Here is a 13,986-nt window from a genome sequence, read left to right on the forward strand (position 1 = left end):
TGACAATACTTCATGGGTTGAATTTATTTATTGCAAAAAAAAAAAAAAAAAAAAAAACTTCAATACCTGAAAATGAAAGTTACATTGAGAAAAACAAACAACTTCGTTACATTTTCGCATCATTTTTTTAAATATAGTTTATTCCTCCTTATATATTTTCCTTGATTTCATTGAAAGCAATTCTAAAACAATGTCATTTCTAGCTTTCTCTATCATTTCGTCTGAAACTTCTAACATGGCTGCTATTATTGATAAAAATAAGAACGTCGCAGCCACGACAACACATTATTCAAGTGGCCTCCTTCGTAAAAAATTCATATCGGAAATACATTCATATTACCCCATCCCTGGAAACAATAGGTTGGCTTAAACTAGATAAGAAAAGAAATTTACATTCACTTCTCCTTCTCTTCGAAATCTTGAATTCTTCTATTCCTTCGTACTGTCGTCTCGCTTCACTTACCTTTCTTCGCACCACAATCTGAACACACGTTCTCGCCATGAAACAATACTAACAGTACCATCCCATCGCACCTCCTCATACTCATCCTCTTTCACAATAGCCCTGCCAAGACTCTGGAATTCGTTACCTGCTGGCATCAGAGACTGTCGAAATAAAATTGAATTCAAACGCAAACTTACTAGGCACTTGGCCAGTAATTGAGACTCGTTCAGACATGGTTTCTTGTAAATAGTTCTCTTAATCTATCACAAAATATTTCAATATCCGGTAATTTCATTACTATAGATTTTTGTTATTGTAGGTTTAATTTGTAATTCAGTAAATACAAAAATATTCTTTGTTCTTAACTTCTATGATAAAATGTCTAGCTTTCATTAATCAGGTAATCTTGTCGTACTTTAATCTTTATTGTAATTGCAATTGTAAATTTAATGTTAATTGTAATTTTATTGTTCATATTATAGTTGTAATCCCCTGGTAGAGGGGCAGAGAGGGCCTGACGGCCTTATCTCTACCAGGTTAAATAAATAAATACTACTAAGTTCTAATAAATAGAAGGTCATGGCGTCCCAATCTGAATAAATATTGAAAATAAGGTTAAATTTTAGTTTAATACTAATTTTATAAACCACTTTATGGACTGAGTATAAAAAAAAATATTGTATGTAGTAGCCTAAGTACGTGAAACCTTCAGCGGCCTCGTATGATGTTAAGAACTCTAATTACGCCTTGACAATAAACATCAATACTCGTCCGCTAAAGATACGTTTCACGTACTAGTTACATAAATAACTATTCGATGAATTACCTACATATTGTAAAACATGAACGCAAGAAATATATTCATAATCGAAGGACACAGGAATGAGATGGTGAAAAAATACATTGCTTAGTCAAATGCACAACTTAATTCTCACCTAAGTGAAACGATAAAATATTGTTGATATTTTTACAGTACGCATAGAAAACACATATTTAAAAAAAAGTATTTTTTATGTTTTTCATAGCAATTAGTTTTTATATCATGTTCAATGGTAGGTTTTTCCTTGAATAATAACTCAAGTTATTCAATAATATGTAGATAGTCTACTTAAATGAGAAGATAGCCTTTAGTTTTCTGAATTGCACATGATACAATCTGTACACCAATTCCACAAATGATTAAAAAAAAAGTGCATTAATCTTTAAATAAAGATTATTATATCTCATGCGAATCATTCCGGAATGAACTGGCTTATAGATAATGAATATGAGTTAGGACAAAGCGCTGTACACAGATAGGCAGACAAACCACTTTCCAGTCCACCGCTGTGGAGTAATGGTTAGCACTCCTGACCATGAAATGAGCCAGCCCGGGTTCAAATCCCGATTGGGGCAAGTTAGCCTACCTGGTTGAAGTTTTTTCCGGGGTTTTTCCTCAACCCAATAAGAGCAAATGCTGGGTAACTTTCGGCGTTGGGCTCTGGACTCATTTCGCTGGCATTATCACATTCATCTCATTCATAAGCTATGTAACAATCGTTGGTGTGTTTGTGGTAAGAATAATGCTTCAAGATCGGTTTGGCTCTCCTCTATCTTCGAAGCGTGATAATGAGTTATGCCCCATTTCCGAGACCTCTATCGAAATCAGAAAAACTGGCAAGGAGCTCTCATAGAATTTTCTTACAAGCCTCAAGATATCTATCCCTACCTTTCAATTTCTCTATTTTCCCAATGTGCTTCCATTATCATCATCTTTATATTGTCATAATCATTATCACCACCACCATTACCACCATCAATATTTAGAGCAGTGGTACTCACTAGAAATTAGAGAGCCATGTAATTTTCTGAGAGCCACCTCGGTCTTCCCACAAGCTTTCGAGTGCCGCAGCCTATGAGGAGGCTTATGCCACGAGCCTCTCGCACAGAACTCTCCATTCTGGAATGACTGCCATTAGTGAATTTTATATATGGAAGGATCGGAGTGAAACCCCACAGTCTAGTATATACAGTCACGAAGCTCAATACGTAGTAAATATGCGTCCATAGATCGTTGCTAACCATTAGGATCGCTACTATCACCTCATTACAGGCGGTGCGAAGTAGTACCTGCACAATCTATTGTTCCTAGTATCCTCATAAACTCAAGCTTCGTGACTATATATAGTTGCCTCGTTTAATTATTAGGCAGCGGCATTCCTTTTAAGATTTGTAGGTCTTTATTGCATGCACCGATAATGAAATGAAAATGCGACGTTGTCACGTCTTGTTTGTTACTGCTATATATTAATATAACATGGATATGGGCTAGGCTTAATTCCTCAAAGCATGAGTTAATTTGAAGATTATTTATATTATTTAGATTATTTATTTTAAATTAATTATTTAAAGAAATAATTAAATAGAATAAATGAATAATAAAATAAAGTAATATAAGTAAAAATTATGTAATTTTATTTTAAATGTAAATAATTAATTAAAATAGGCGTACTTACTTTTTAATATCTATTCATCATCCGTGTCACTTTCTTTTAAATCCACAATGAAACGTTCCCCATCTCCTGTTGTGTCTTGTATCCAGTACCGTTCTCCGACCTTAACCAGAGGTTAGAATTTATGTTTTCAACTCCTTCTCTTAAATGCTCACACACACTAACACTGAGGGTTGGGGTTGTATTGTTTTTCCTCACATGGCGAGCCCATACTAGCTCTATCGGGTTAAGAACACAATGATAAGGGGGGAGACGAAGAACTTCATGTCCATAAGAGGTAGCTAATTCGTCCACTATGTATGTTTTATTAATATTGGCTTTCCTAATTGTTTGCGTCATGGCTGCTTTAATAGGAATGGGATGAGGCACTGGAATTTTGTGATATTGCATAAAATTTATGATGTCTTTTACAGATGATCTAAGAGTGGGAAATTTGATAGCTTGCCTGGAGTGATAACTCGCATTATCCATAACAATAAGACATTTTTTGTCTCTTGGTAAATTTTGGAGTAATCTAATTTTGAACCAATTTTCGAAAACTTCACCTGTCATTTCATCGTAACTATCCGCTTTAGAATCTTGTATGTTTCTTGCAGATAAATAAAGACAATTGGGAACCCATCCCTCTCTTCCCCCAGCATGAAGCACCATGATACGCTTCCCTCTTGAAGATGGAGATTTCAAAATACAATTGCATGTGCCATCATCCGATCCTTTCGGAACAACATCGTGCGTATCGTACCATGTTTCATCAAGAAATACAATTTGGGATCCTTCAGACCGCAATTTATTTAGGCGTTGCAAATAATTATAACGCCATGCCACAATTCTTGCGGATTCCATAATAGCTTGTTTCCATTTCAGGATACGAAAACGAAACCACAGTTTTTTTTAACCAATTCTCTTAAGGTTGTTTCTCCATAAGGAAAACCGGAAAGTTTGACTTTTTGTAATAATTCTTTTATTGTTAAGGATTGGCCCTTATTGTAAGAACTATATATTTCACGGCGAATGTAATCACACGTAAAACCAACTACTTTATTAAATTTTGTGACTTTGTGTCCACGCTTTTTAGGTGTCTTAGGTCCCTTTTTTACAATTTTACTTACAGTATTTCTATTTAATTTAAGAATTTTAGATGTCTCCGAAATTTTTCCTTGACCTAAATTGTTTTTCAGAACATACGTGTGAGCATTGCACACAAACGTTTGACACTGCTTACATAATTTTGGTCTAGCTTTTGAATTTGAATTGTTATTTAACTCTGATATGTTATTATTATTATTATTATTATTATTATTATTATTATTATTATTATTATTATTATTATTATTATTATTATTACCATCGTCGTTATTGACGTTCATGGGTATCGGTTCCGACACTTCACTCGGCCTCCACATTTTTATTATACACTGAACTGTAATATAATTAATTTTCATTGTGAACTAGAACAAGACACACTGCTAAAATATGCAACTCTGGTTTATACACTCCGCGTGGAGTATTGGAGCGGCCTTCAAAAGACTTGAAGACGACAATGGACAGCGCGACATAATTAAAATTATTGAAACTATAAAGCTTCCGTCCTCTTTGACACCGCCAGCCTACTAATTGAACGTGGCTACTAGACTGTGATGAAACCAAGTATTGCGGTACATCGTTATTACGAACTTATACGTTACTGGGTATACCTAATCATTTTTTTTTTTTTTTTGGATAGGCTAGGCCTCAAAAGCCTTTTAAGAGCTTCGCCGCTGGTGGTAGACCTAGGAAAGGAGAATTAAGAATAAAATTCAGATTTGCGACGTAAAAGGTTTCAAAGCATGTTTTCAAATATAAAGTTGTGTAATGAATTGAAGAGGCCCTCTAATAAGATGAAAGCTTATATCGTCTTCTATTTCCTTTAAACGGAATGTGTGACATGTATAATTTAAAATCACACGCAAAACTCTGCTGTAAGTAACGGAACACTGCGAACCCTGAGGCCGTAGATGCCGCCGTCTTTTGTTACATTCAGTAGCTCGCAGGAAGATGAGGACAACAATGAAGGCAGACTTGTACTTTATGAAATGTAAAACGCTTCAAAATAACCACGTGTCTATTCTAGAGCTTTATCTTGTACATCACGGGCATTGTGCCCACATTAAGGGACGGTCGCCTGCAAGAAAATGTACCATTCACACATGTTTCCCGTCCTTCTGTTTGCGATTGTGCTGCCACCGAGTGGTTACAGTTCCAACACCTAGACATAGCAGTGGGCGGACCATTGAACCGGAGGGATCCAGGAACACTGAACACTCCAACTGGACGGAATTGTGTGTACAATGAAGTGAAGTACAAATCTATACTAATAATAAAACCGTAACCTAACTTTTTGTTGTAATTTTCGATTTTCAAAAATTATTGGTGTTGACATGTATAATGAACAGTCCTGAGACCGAAAATAGCATTTTTTTAAATTTTGTTGGTATGTCTGTATGTTTATTAACTTTTCACGCGGTAAAGACTGAACAGATTTCTACGAAAATTGGCATATAAAGTAAGTTAGGTCCCACTTTGATTTTAAGCTATGTGACATTCAAAATACTTTCTTTTAAAGGGAGGTTATGAGGTTGAGTCAAGCAAATAAATCGAAATATCTCGCTTATTACTGATTTCTAGGATAATATTACATAACATGAGTTGCTTTTAAGATGTTTCCGACTAGTTTTATTCTAAGCAAAATTTTTATAGGACCGATATTTAAACGATATATGACTTTTAAATTAACAACGTGTTTATGTCTGTGTCGCCTCAGTCAGGATGATATAATAAAATGAAAAAAAAAAAAAAAGATGCCAGAGTATTTAAGGTGGACTTGTATAACAACTAGAAGATATTCATTTAACATTCTTTTTTTAAATTTACTTAGTATGCCCGAACGAGTAAAATTCATATTCAGGGCTATACAAGAACAGATGCATAACATGTTGTACAATATAATATAGGCCTAACTAATCAAAAAACCACAGTCTACAAAAACATAAAACATGATAAGAATTAAAGAAAATGAATAAGAACAGTAAGATATCACTGAAGTTTAGGGAGAAAGAAAATGTTTTAAACCATAAAATAAATAAACCGACAGAGAATTAAAATAAATAATCTTGACGGGCAATTTTTTCCTTAAACATTTCTCAAAATATCGGGAATTTTGTAAAACTTTATATTCTAATAGAAGGTAATTATAAGTTATTAAAAATGCTTAATCTCTTTCGTACCATAAGTTACTGAGCCATGCTGAGAACACGATATTCGTTTGTATTAAGTGCAGCGAAGCGCATGGTTACGGCTACTTACTTCATACAGACTATATAGGCCTACTGTACATGAATATGAATTTATATGCTTTGATCAGCTAATTTTAACTAAATTGGACCGCATTCTGCAGAAAGGAACTAACACACAAACAAATTTAATGTCTCAATAATGAAGTAATTCCAAGGATCCATATTTTGAACAAAGATACGTCCTATAACACGCTTTTTGATTAAATCAATAATTATGTACTTCAATTTATTTGTAAATTTATTACTCACGTTTAAATTTAAAGTGAATTTTTCTCAGTTTAGGTATCATATGGGTTAGTTTTCAGCATCACAGTAGTTTCTCTTCAAGATATAGGCCTACATCTTATGACAAAAAAGTAAAATTCCTGTAAATAAATTACTTTTATTAATAATACTAGTATTACTAAATAGGCCAACTTGAAAACATGCTTAATTCTGTTTGGGTAAAGGGAGATAAGTCATAAAAATTAGTTCGGAGATAATGAAAATTAAACTTTTAACCCTTATTACAAATAATTTTCTACACAAATAAAACACGTCAACTGCTTGTATTCTTTGATTTTTGCACACCCACTTGTATAATTTAACTTGTGTGTTCATCTGGGGAAAAAAATTCCACCTGGACAAAAATATGAGCCCTTTACCCAAACACCACAGAATTCTGTACTTCAATCTTTTTTGGGATTTACTTATCTACCTTTTTTCAAAACACCGTTTTAATTAATAGTCTATGTAACAAATGAAAGAAAAGGAAGATTAGACGAATCGCGCACAGCTGATGGTAGTCAACGCATTCATCATCGTTCGCAAAGATGTGTGGAAACATTAAGGGATTATTTTGAAGGGTGTTGGCTGTGAGTAATAAACTTTTTCTTTTGTGCATAATAAAACAATGTTTTCTATTTACGCATCTTTCGATTTCCCTTACCGATTGCCTCCTGTACCCGGATCCAATTTGGTACTAGTATTGTGAAGTACATTCCAGTGACCTTCAGTCACATTTAGTGAATTTGTATTCCTGCAACTTTATTGGCTGACATAATATAGTTTCCATGACTTATGATATGACCCTCGTATTTGATTATGTTGATACCTCTATCATTATACAGGGTGATTCACGAGGATTTACCGTCACTTACGGAGCTTATTTCAGAAAATATTCTGAGCATTGTCCTAATCTCAATATTTTCAAAGTTACACTAATTTGAAGTTGTTTGTAAAATTCCTTTTTTCTTTACTTTTAAGGGTAAAAGAATATTACAGATAGAGAATGAACTATCCAGAAGAAGTATCATTTCTTTAATTGGTTGGTGTTCTAAGCTAAAAATATGTTGTTAATTGCTTTGTACAGATTTTTTTTTCAATTTTTAACTGAAAATTACATCATTCTTACGCACTTATCACAAAAATTGTTACAAATTATGCGACTTTAGAAACTTCATTCTTTACAGTTTAATTACGCATCTCAATGTACAGTATTGAAGAATTTGCAAGAGTGGTGTGATTTGTAATAATTGTTGCATAAGAAAATGTAATTTTGTAGTTAAAATAGAATAAAAGATCTGCACGAAACAACTATGGAATTCACAACACATTTTTAGCTTCAGAATACTAGCAAATTAAAGAAATGATACTTCTGAAAAGTTCATTCTTTATCTGTAATATTCTTTTACCCTTAAAACTCAATAATTTAAAATTAGTGTAGCGCTGAAAATATTGAGATTACGACAAATGTTTAAATGTCATTTTTTTGCTCAGAATGTCTTCGGAAATAAGCTCCGTAAGGGACGGTAAATTCTCGTGAATCACTCTTTATTTTAAGCTTGTTTTCTTCCATACCAACGCCAATCCTTGTCTAAAGGTTTGTGTTATTGTGCATGTCACTTGGAAATTCGCTCAGTCCGTAGACCGGTGCATAAAAAAACTAGCCCAGTCCTTTCATAAAAATGGACTTAACGCGTTTTGGGATCACATTTTTCAATTTAATGTACACTTTTAATACATGTAAAGCGGGATCGTCTTATATACAGCATCTACTATCTTGTTAGCCTCAGTGCTATTTAGGAGAAACTCCTGCCATCATGAGTGTTCAGCGACAGTGGGAGTTTCGGGTGCCCCAGGGGACGGGTGTCGGGTGCAGGGGAAACTTGTCTCATTTGTTGCAAACGCTGACAATAAGTAGCCCATTCATAGTTAAAGCGTGTCCTCCGGTGACGATATTGTTGTGTTAAAAGTATACAGTTCTGAGTCGAGGTATACTAGCAGACTTGGCATACTGTAAATATGCAAATTGCAAGCTGAGAAGGATACTGCGCCTTGTAAATTAAAACCCGATGGAAAAAAGACGGAACAGGTAACGTCATTAACGAGTTCAAATTGCCAGTAAACTCATTTTACATAAAGAAGTAAAACAACGGATCACTAATAGATCTATAATTTGTTATCAACAGTAATCTCACTAGAGGTTTTGATTTATCTAGAGAAAATCAAAACTCGAGTGGGATTTAATTGACTATTACACGATTAGAAGAAAGTATATAAAGATTAGAAGTAACGAAGTACTCCAATACAATAAAATATTAATTGACTTACGAAAATACAAAACTGTTTTCAAATTTATACCATCTCACCATTATAAATATTACGCTAGTAGATGGCAGTAGTGTGTTTTGTTACCAGTTGTGCCAACTATGGAATCTTCATTGAACTCTGTGGACGGTTACTGGTCAAGAAGGCTTTGTTGATTCAGTTTCATTTATATTAAAACAGTTGCATTCCACTTCAATTATCCCGATCCCAGTAATCAACGTCACTTGACAGATGATTTTCAATAAATCTTAGTATTAAACAATCTCTGATACGTGACTATTCATAATATCATATAGCAGAAGCTATAACAAACATAATCTAAATAATATAAACGAGTGTTAGGAAAGTTTTAATTAGGGATGATGAAGTAAACAAACATTTTAATTAACGATGATGAAATAAAAAATAAACATGAATAATTTTAAAACAAACAATTATTGAAAGTACACTTTTCAAATTTGAATGTTTTAGTGGTTGGTGGTTCAGTTGATGTTATATTGGACGTGTGCGTAAAAGTAGTGAACTCGTTGATGTATAATATGGTGTATCCCTCAACTTATTCAGGATTTCCGAATGGTGCTCTTCATTTATTTGTAAATAGGGTTTCAGGGAAGATTCATAGCTGTGACCAGTGATCTTTATTAATTCTTGTTCTTGAATGCCAGTGCGAGTCATATTTGAAAGTGCTGTGCATCGACTGGAGTGGTTTGTAATTTTCTGTTTTTTGACGTCCAGACCAGTGCAGTTTGAAATGTTGGCAAACAAAGAAACAAATGCTAGGGTAGTGATAAAAATAAACAGATGCTAGGGACGCGATAAAATTAAACAAATGCTAGGGACGCGATAAAATTGTGCGATAAGCAGCCATGATTGGTTGAAAGACGTGCTTTCGTACTGTTTTATTGGTCAAAAGTATTGTGATGTAGTAAAAGTGTAATAGTCTTTGAAACATAACATAACATAACATAACATAACATAACATAACATAACATAACATAACATAACATAACATAACATAACATAACATAACATAACATAACATAACATAACATCGCCGTAGAATCTATGAGCCCATGGTGTTCCGAGGCGAAGTTGTTAACTTCTGATATCGGCAAGTATTTATCAGCACTTAACGGTGACTCTCGCTCTACGGCTTTCCTCCGCCAAAGAATTAATATTGCCATTCAACGAAGGAACGTTGAAATTATTATGGGGACTTTTCCAGAATATAATCATTGGAAGAAATATTTTATTTCGTGTAGAGCTGTAGACAGTTTTTCGCATCCTTTAGTTTTGTTGCTAATTTCTAGTTTGTCCCTTACTCAATTGTTTAATTTAAATTTCAAAATTGAATTAAATTTTATTTTATATAAAAAAGTTGAACTAAATCTATTATTCTTTTACATGACTTACCATGTAACTTGTAATATTTTCCAATATTGTGTCTTATATTATAACATAACATAACATAACATAACATAACATAACATAACATAACATAACATAACATAACATAACATAACATAACATAGACCTATAGCATTAACATAACATAACATAGACCTATAGCATTAACATAACATAACATGACATAACATAACATATAAAACGTATAAAACATAACATAAAGTTACTAAAAATCGAAAATTCTGTGATATAGATGGATTAAATTAAGAACTGCTTGAAATGTAGGGAAACTTTATTAAAATTAATTGTCTTACTTCTCTAAAACATGTACTGGGGACAATGCTGAACCATAGAATCTGACAATAACTATAAATTATTAAATCAACATTTACAAACAATCGTTCGAATTATAGGAGCATTTGTCCTATTAAATTCAGCTTGCAATGTAGGTTACTGTATATGCCAGAATTTTAATTGAACACCTTTTTCGTAATAGAAATCAAACGCCACTAATAACTTGCTTTTAGACTATTTAAAGGAAAATATCCCTTTCAGTAATAATGAAACTATGATGAGAATGATATATCTATACGGACGTAAAAGTTATTCAAATATCTTTTTATTCATATTTTAATTTTTTACATGAATATTGTACAGAATAATTTTTTTAGTACTTTGTAATGGTACTTGGTTCCTTTGTATGAAAACTATCCCATTAAAGATTACAGCGCGAATCTGAAGTATCTGATTGCGTTAAATGGCAGTAATAGTTATTTACGTTACAAGACCGTTATGTAGAACTTAACATGCGAGCATGGAATGTAACTAAATGAGCGACAGCGAGTTTAGTTATCTGTGCATGTTGAGTTCTTATAATGGTTGTGTATTGTACAATGTTTTATAGTATTTGGATCGTATATCTTAAGAGAAAATAAATTAATAATTGTATTTTGCATGTTGTTAGGACCGAAATCATTGAGAATTTGTAGATAAAATAACAATAATTGAGAAACGTCTCTATCAGTTACTACGATAGGGAAAATGTCATAATCGATGGTAGGAAAATGAAACAAGAGTGTTTACTACAAATGATTTAGTCTGAGATTAATTTGTAGAAATGAATTACGCATTGAAATTCCTAACGAAATAGGCATATTGGTAGAAGTAGAACAAGCAAGCCAAAGAGTTAGGCTTATACCAGGAAAATCGCGAGATCGATATTATAAGGAACTGTTACTATTTAATGAATAGCGAAAGAAGAAGGCGGCGAGTGAGATGTTGAATGAAACGGTTGTGTAAAATAAAAGGTGCTAGCCCGTTAAGTCGTGCTTTACGCACATAGATGCCTCTGTTAAAAATATTTACGATTCAAAATACCATAAAAATTTTAATAGCCTCCCTATGGATATAAAAAATCAAATTCAAAACATAAGCTTATTTAGAACTAAATTAAATAAGTACCTAATTTCTCACGCCTTCTATTCTGTAGGTGAATTTGACATTCAACAACGCTGCATGAATATTTCTGTCTTGTATTAGTCTAAGTATCGATACTGACCCCTTGTGTTGTAAAACTCTTCTGTATAGGCTATATTTCAACTAAACTGTACTTTGTAGTACTATTAAGTTTTTTTTTGACATGTTCCCAACGAGTTAGATACTATAGAGAGGACAAAGGCTTCAGAAAGTTGAAGACAATTGAACATTGGTCCGCCATGTTTCGGTTAGTCAAAACAAAGGGGCGTGGCTCGGATGTTGTAGGAAATGACTGTGATGAAGTTAGTATTATTGTGAAATGAGTTACATATTAAGACTATGTTAATAAGTAAAAAGTAAAATACACACAAAACTTTACGTTTTATAACAGCTGTAGGCCTATGTTTTATTAGTTTCACTAAATATAGCCCAGATATTAAATGACAAGCTATACTCGATGCAACCAAAGCAAAGCACCTAAAGACGGATGAATTTAATCGGCAGAAGAAAAATAAATAATTTTTTGACTTCGTCACAAATTTAATTACCTTACAGCTAATCTAACCTAATATGAAATTATGTAATTCAGTGCTCACCAGATGATATCAAGAGAGACGACGTATGTAACTAATAGTAGTAAAATATAGGAAAGGTAGTGGCGAAAATTAAAAAAAAATATATCCAGTAATTAAGTTATTGAGAAAGGAATTAACACAGAGAACTTTTGAAAACTGAAATTATTAAAACTACAAATAATCTCTTAGCATGCAACATAATAATTAAAGAATGACACTAATAGAAAGTTACTCATGATCATAACTCACCACATTTATTGAAACGATAAGATACTTACGATTAACATTGTTATCAGAAACAACAGGAGTCACAGCTAGGTACACTTCTTTTCGCGTGATGGAGACATCATGTAGTCTAATATAGTTTGAAACAAATATTGTCGCGTGATGGAGACATCGTGTAGTCTAATATAATTTGAAACAAGCATTGATCTCACACGTGTCTCGCAACTAAGCAGAGGCTTTTGCAGAATAAAACTGTTCTTACATTATTTTGAACAATAATGACAAACTGTGTGTGATGCAAGTGCTAACTTTCCTCTTTATTAACAAAAAGAGCCCTACGCATTAATAAAAAGAAAATTGGAGTAGGCCCTATAAACACAATAAATACTAAACTCTTGATGGTACAAACTTATTAATACAGATATTTCGCTTATGCTCAGTCCGTCTTATCTTATAATTCTCTGCGGCAATGGTATCTGTATTGAGAGGGTTTAATTATCCAGCAACGAATATTATGATTTACGGTACATTTCATTTAAACCCGAGGGAATGAGACATTTTTGGAAATTTTAAAGTCTTAATTATTACTTTTTAATTTATAAATCAGCTTTTTATAAAACCTATAGCGAAATGTTTAAATTAAATATTGACGTATCTGAAAAATATAATACATGTACCAACTCGTTGCAGTGTACCTTTGATAAGCACTCCTTGCGGAGACTGGCGGTACTATAGACCGCCATGTTTTTTAGGGAACGATCCATAGTACTGTTGGCCTCCGCAGGGAGCGCTTATCAGAGGTCTTTAGCCTCTCTATAGTATCTAACTCGTTGCATGTTCCATATTCTAGCTGTGAAGCGATGTACGAATACCATGTAATGTAAATCAATTCAATACAATTAATCTCAAATGACCAAAATGGGTTCAGAAAAGAAAATTCTGTAGTAAAGGTGTTTTACGTGAAATGAAGTCACTTGAAAGAGACAAGAATTGAATTTAAGAACTCGTTTTTTATTATTAGATTTAGAAAATGCCTGTAATAAAGTCAAGCCAATTTATTATTATGGAATATTTTAAAGGAAAAAGGTCTCGCGCTCCATACAATAATAATAATAATAATAATAATAATAATAATAATAATAATAAGATAATCACCATAATCCTTGGTGCTACAGTCCTTTAAGGATTCAGTCCGACCAGCTGGCTGCTGGCCTCATGGCCACATGTAGAAGCAGAGGTGGACGATCACCCAACCAGAATACAAATAATCTTAATAGAGATATAAATATGTGCTCACATAGGAAATAAAATTGGTAATTATTTTTAACTCTAAACCCTGACGTCCGATAAGAATGTATTTTAACTCTGGCATTATTTGATGTAAGCCCATACATGCTCTCTCTATTCAGAGATTGGGAAACCAGATTTTGTGATTTCAGTGCCTG

Source organism: Periplaneta americana, chromosome 13, assembly GCF_040183065.1.
Source record: "Periplaneta americana isolate PAMFEO1 chromosome 13, P.americana_PAMFEO1_priV1, whole genome shotgun sequence".
NCBI classification, from domain to species: domain Eukaryota; kingdom Metazoa; phylum Arthropoda; class Insecta; order Blattodea; family Blattidae; genus Periplaneta; species Periplaneta americana.